Source organism: Erythrolamprus reginae, chromosome 1 (assembly GCF_031021105.1).
Source record: "Erythrolamprus reginae isolate rEryReg1 chromosome 1, rEryReg1.hap1, whole genome shotgun sequence".
Taxonomy (NCBI): domain Eukaryota; kingdom Metazoa; phylum Chordata; class Lepidosauria; order Squamata; family Dipsadidae; genus Erythrolamprus; species Erythrolamprus reginae.
The window spans coordinates 20296168-20302725 of NC_091950.1; the positions used below are offsets into that span (position 1 = coordinate 20296168).

A 6558-nucleotide genomic window follows, 5' to 3' on the forward strand; every position below is an offset into this window, starting at 1 on the left:
GTTCAGTTCTGGAGACCTCACCTACAAAAAGATATTGACAAAATTGAACGGGTCCAAAGATGGGCTACAAGAATGGTGGAAGGTCTTAAGCATAAACCATATCAGGAAAGACTTCATGGACTCAATCTGTATAGTCTGGAGGACAGAAGGAAAAGGGGGGACATGATCGAAACATTTAAATATGTTAAAGCGTTAAATAAGGTCCAGGAGGGAAGTGTTTTGAATAGGAAAGTGAACCCAAGAACAAGGGGACACAATCTGAAGTTAGTTGGGGGAAAGATCAAAAGCAACATGAGAAAATATTATTTTACTGAAAGAGTAGTAGATCCTTGGAACAAACTTCCAGCAGACGTGGTTGGTAAATCCACAGTAACTGAATTTAAACATGCCTGGGATAAACATATACCCATCCTAAGATAAAATACAGAAAGTAGTATAAGGGCAGACTAGATGGACCATGAGGTCTTTTTCTGCCGTCAGTCTTCTATGATTCTATGTTTCTAAAAAGCCATGGATGCTCTCACTCATTCATGGTCCCAGGCCTGCCAGAAAAGCCAGGTCTTGACGCCTTTCCAGAAGACTTAGTAGGGTGGGGATAACACAGATCTCCAGAGGCAGTTGGTTCCAAAGTATCAGAGCCACCACAGAGAAGGCCCTTCCCCAAGGTCCCACCAACCGACATTGCTTGGCAGATGGGACCTGGAGAAGGCCAACTCTGTGGGTCCTTATTGGTCATAGGAATGAGGTAGAAGACTTAGGCACATATTTATATGCATATATGTATGCATATGTATATGTGCTTGGTATAGCATGGCATGTAAGCTTAGATACTTTAGTAATTTAAGGTTCAGGGGTGGGTGAAGCCAGATAATTAAACAATGCAAAAAACAGGTTAAGCCTAGCATGTGAATGCAACATATTGTGTTTAGAGTTGGTTTCATGGCTCAGGGTAGAGACAGGTTTGGCAGGCAGAAAAATCCCAATTTTAAATAATCAAACAATGCAGGATGAAACACACCCTTCTCTGGCTTTTCTGCAAAGCCAGAGAAAGTAACCTTTTATGCACTAGGAAGCATCATACCGAAAGTAAGAATAAACATTTTAAAAAAATACTCTGAGTTCTTGAGAGATTACCCAATTTTTCATTCTCAGATATAGACATCCACAAGAGGAGAAAGGAAAATATGGGTCATGACTAAATAAGGTTCAGGAGGGAAGTGTTTTTAATAAGAAAGTGAACATAAGTGCGTACATAAGTGCACTGATGTGCCTTTCGTCCCCTGTCCAATTGTCTTTCCTTTCCATTTTATCATATATATTCTTCCCTTCCCATCTACTTCTCTTCCTCTTCACTTCCTATCTTTTATATATCACTTAATGTCTATTCCCTTTCATATGTATTGTATATTGGACAAAGAATAAATAAATAAATAAAAATAAATAAAACAAGAACAAGGGGACACAATCTGAAGTTAGTTGGGGGAAAGATCAAAAGCAACGTGAGAAAATATTATTTCACTGAAAGAGTAGTAGATCCTTGGAACAAACTTCCAGCAGACGTGGTTGGTAAATCCACAGTAACTGAATTTAAACATGCCTGGGATAAACATATACAGTATATGCATTGTAAGATAAAATACAGGAAATAGTATAAGGGCAGACTAGATGGACCATGAGGTCTTTTTCTGCCATCAGTCTTCTATGTTTCTATGTTTCTATGACATTACAAACACATCCTGCTGTGACTTAAAGTATTTGTGTCCAAAAAGGCCAGAGTTGACATTGTGTCATCTTGGCATATGTTTCACCACTTAGATGCCATTGCAACTTGTCCCACCACTTTCATGTGAAAATGCTGAATTTTCACATAAAGTCTTGTAAACAAAGAGACTCTGCTTTGATATTGCAAATTGCCCTTCCGAAAAGAGTCAAGACCTGGCTTTTCCGGAAGCCCTGGGGCCATTGATCTCAAGTTTGCAATCTATTTATTTTATTTATTTATTTATTTGGATTTGTATGCCGCCCCTCTCCGCAGACTCGGGGCAACTAACAACAGTAATAAAACAGCATATAATAAGAATCCAATACTAAAAAGAGTTAAAAACCCATTATTATAAAAACCAAACATACATACAAACATACCATGCATAAAATTGTAAAGGCCTAGGGGGAAATAGGATATCAATTCCCCCATGCCTGGCGGCAGAGGTGGGTTTTAAGCAGCTTACGAAAGGCAAGGAGGGTGGGGGCAATTCTACTCTCTGGGGGGAGTTGGTTCCAGAGGGCCGGGGCCGCCACAGGGAAGGCTCTTCCCCTGGGTCCTGCCAAGCGACATTGTTTAGTTGACAGGACCCGGAGAAGACCCACTCTGTGGGACCTAACTGTTCGCTGGGATTCGTGCAGCAGAAGGCGGTCCCTGAGATAATCTGGTCCGGTGCCATGAAGGGCTTTATAGGTCATAACCAACACTTTGAATTGTGACCGGAAACTGATCGGCAACCAATGCAGACTGCGGAGTGTTGGTGTAACATGGGCATATTTGGGAAAGCCATAATATTGTTTTCATCTCAGTATCTTGTCTTCACCTACTGCAGAGGCAGCTTAATTCATCTTTAGTTTTCACATAGGTTTCTCCCCCCCCTTCTTCCGGCACCACTCTCAATGTATGAATGTTTTATAGGGGCTCATGGATGAAGTTGGTGGTAACATCTTCAGGTAATGTAGCCAGCACCTATTGCTCATGTGAGGATGTTGTTAACCTGTTAACGACTACTTCACCTTCAACCGCAACAACACACGAGCACGAAATCGATTTAAACTAAATGTCAACCGCTCCAAACTTGACTGCAAAAAATACGACTTCAGCAACAGAGTAATCAACGCCTGGAATGCACTGCCTGATTCTGTGGTTTCTATTCCTAACCCCAAAACCTTTAACCTTAGACTATCTACAATTGACCTCTCCCCCTTTCTAAGAGGTTTGTAAGGGGCGTGCATAAGCGCACCACTGTGCCTACCGTCCCTGTCCTATTGTCTTCTTTTGTTACTTTTTTTAATCATTACTTATCTAATGTTTAATTTGTACAAATTATCACCCTATAATTGTTTGACAAAATAAATAAATTACAAAAAAAAAAGTACATCATCCTCCCTAGGCCACTGGCAACTGACCACCCTGGCTTTTTTTGGCTTCAACTGCAGGACACCTGGCTTCTACAGTGACATCAATCTGCTTAAATGCCTGACCCGTGCTTTGGAAAATGCCAGTCTGACATTTCCAGATTAGCTCCCATCTCAAAGAATACTTGCCCTGTTTTTAAAACACAAGGAAGGAGAGTAGACCTTTATGTAAGAAAACAAAACCAATCTGCCCCATTCCCTAGAGAAAGCAGTAGTCTACACTGTAGATTTATTTGTTTTATTTTTGTTTTTGCTTTAATTGGAGGAGGGGAACAGTGATGGGCCCCACCCAGTTTGGACCAGAATACCTCCGGAACCGCCTGCTACCGCACGAATCCCAGCGGCCGATAAGGTCCCACAGAGTTGGCCTTCTCCGGGTCCCGTCGACTAAACAATGTCGTCTGGCGGGCCCCAGGGGAAGAGCCTTCTCTGTGGCGGCCCCGGCCCTCTGGAATCAACTCCCCCCGGAGATTAGAACTGCTCCCACCCTCCTTGTCTTCCGTAAACTACTTAAGACCCATCTATACCGCCAGGCATGGGGGATTTGAGACACCTTTCCCCCAGGCTTATTATAATTTATGTTTGGTATGTATGTGATGTTTGGTTTTTTAAATTGATAGGGTTTTTAGTTTTTTCTTAATATTAGATTTGTGCCTGTATCGCTTGTTGTGAGCCGCCCCGAGTCTTCGGAGAGGGGCGGCATACAAATCTAATAAATTATTATTATTATTATTATTATTATTATTATTATTATTATTATTATTGGATGGAATCGGTGATCTGGTAGCGGCATTTATTTATTTATTTATTCATCTATTCATCTATTAATTAATTAATTAATTAATTAATTAATTAATTCATTCATTCATTCCAATACATAATACACATTGAAGAGAAAGATATGTAATAATATAAGTAAAGAAAAGAATAGAAGAAAAGATATAAAATTATAGGTGAACAAATTTGAAAGGAAGAAAAGATAAATGAGATAAGGAGAGACAATTTGAAAGGGGACGGAAGGCACACTGGTGCACTTATGCACGCCCCTTACTGACCTCTAAGGAACCTGGAGAGGTCAATCGTGGATAGTCTAAGGGAAAAATGTTGGGGGTTAGGGGTTGACACTACTGAGTCAGGTAATGAGTTCCATGCTTCGACAACTCGGTTGCTGAAGTCATATTTTTTACAGTCAAGTTTGGAGTGATTCATATTAAGTTTGAATCTGTTGCGTGCTCTTGTGTTGTTGCAATTGAAGCTGAAGTAGTCATTGACAGGTAGAACATTGCAGCATATGATCTTGTGGAGTCCACGTTTCTGCCGGCCAGTAAGGACATCTCCGTGACATCAAGGCTCCACCCATGGAATTCCCTATTGGGATTCCCCACCTCTGTTTGAGCCTCCCGACCGGCTGGCAGCTCCGCGGCTCTTTTGCAAAGCTGACAGCCGGGCGGTGGGGCTTCTCGGCGTCCTCCCGAACCTGAACGCTGAACCTGAACTTTTGCCGAACTTCCGGGTTCGGCATTCGGAGAACGCCGAGAAGCCCCCAGGCTGTTTCAAAAGGCAACAGCCGGGCGGTGGGGTTTCTCGGCGGCCTCCCGAACACTGAACCCGGAAGTTCGGCAAAAGTTCGGGTTTGGCGTTCGGGTTAAGGAGGATGCCGAGAAGCCCCCGGCTGTTTCAAAAGGCGACAGCCGGGCGGCGGGGCTTCTCGGCAGCCACCCAAACCCAAACGTTTGCCGAACTTCCGGGTTCGGCGTTCGGGCGGCAGGTTCGTAAGGCGGAAAAAGTTCGTAAGAAGAGGCAAAAAATTTCCAAACCCTGGGTTCGTATCTTGGAATGTTCGTATGATGAGGGGTTCGTATCACAAGGTACTACTGTATAGGATAGTCATTTTGTATAAACATAACATAGAAAGTAATGATAAAAAAAGACAACAGGACAGGGATGGTAGGCACAATGCTGCACTTAGAAAAGACCTCTTAGAAAAGGGGAGAGGTCAACTGTAGACAATCTAAGGTTGAAGATTTTTGGGCTGTGGGAAGAAACACCAGAGTCAGGCAGTGAATTCCAGGTGTTGATCACTCTATTGCTGAAGTTGTATTTTCTGCAGTCTAGTTTGGAGCGGTTTAAATTTACTTTGAATCTATTACGTGCTCGTGTGTTTTTTTGGTTGGAAGTGAAGTAAGTAGTCATTAACAAGAAGGACGTTTTGGTATATGATTTTATGAACTATGGTTAGATCAGTTTAAAAGCGACATAGTTGTAAATTGTCTAATTTCAGTATTTCAAGCCTGGTGAAGTAAGGTAGGAGGAGTGAAGTACTCTTCTTGTGAAATGTGAGATAAATGTGAGATAAATGTGAGCAAAGAACGCAATGCGTTCTGTCCCATGTCACAAGCATAGTTATAGGGAAAAGGGAGAAAGTCCTAGTATTGCTCATAATCGCTCCACCATGCTGGTGACCTGAAACATGGGTTATTTACAAATTCTTCTGGAAGAATGCTGAATGTGGCATAAAGAACACAACTTTTCACTGATAAAAGAGACTGTAAAGGAAATCTCAAGAGCCAAATTTGGGTAGTGGTTAAGACAATAGGCTAGGACCGTGATGGTGAACCTGTGGCACTCTTGCCACAGGTGGGATGCAGAGCCTTCTCTGCGGGCATGTGAGCTGCAGCCCCAACTCAGCTCTGCCGCGCATGTCCATGCACCTCCCGCCAGCAAGGGACCCTGTTGCAAATGAAATGCGCGTGTATGAAGGGTGGATGGCTGAACCTCATGAAAATCAGTAGCTAAGAAAAATAAGACAGGGAAAGACTGACAAATGGCCCAAACAAATACAGAGAAAATTAATATACAATGGTACCTCTACTTAAGAATTTAATTCGTTCCGTGACCAGGTTCTTAAGTAGAAAAGTTTGTTAGTAGAAGCAATTTTTCCCATCGGAATCAATGTAAAAGCAAATAATGCGTGCAAACCCATTAGGAAAGAAATAAAAGCTTGGAATTTGGGTGGGAGGAGGAGAAGGAAGAAGAGGAGGAGGACCGTCACTCCCAGAGCGAAAGGAATGTTTATTTTCTCTGGTCGCTAGCAGAAGTTTACTCCCTCTCCAAGCGCCCAGAGAAAGGAAAATGCTCCGTTTGCTCTGGACCGTCAAAGCTTCCTTAAGCACCACCAAAAGGCTCCTCTGACAGCCCAGAAAAGCCTGAGATGGCCGGGATTAAAGGGGAAATGGCAGAAAACTGGCCGGGACTTCGTGCCAGTCTCAAATTTCCTGGGAAATTTTTCTGGGCTCGGGTTCTTAAGTAGAAAATGGTTCTTAAGAAGAGGCAAAAAAATCTTAAACACCAGGTTCTTATCTAGAAAAGTTCTTAAGT

General features: G+C 42.5%; 1 protein-coding gene across 9 annotated transcripts in view; it reads left to right on the forward strand.

Moving 5' to 3' along the window:
* Positions 1 to 6558, forward strand: part of LOC139164426 (pneumococcal serine-rich repeat protein-like) — a 141107-nt gene that overhangs the window by 27411 nt on the left and 107138 nt on the right. The gene's annotated exons all lie outside the window — the stretch shown is intronic.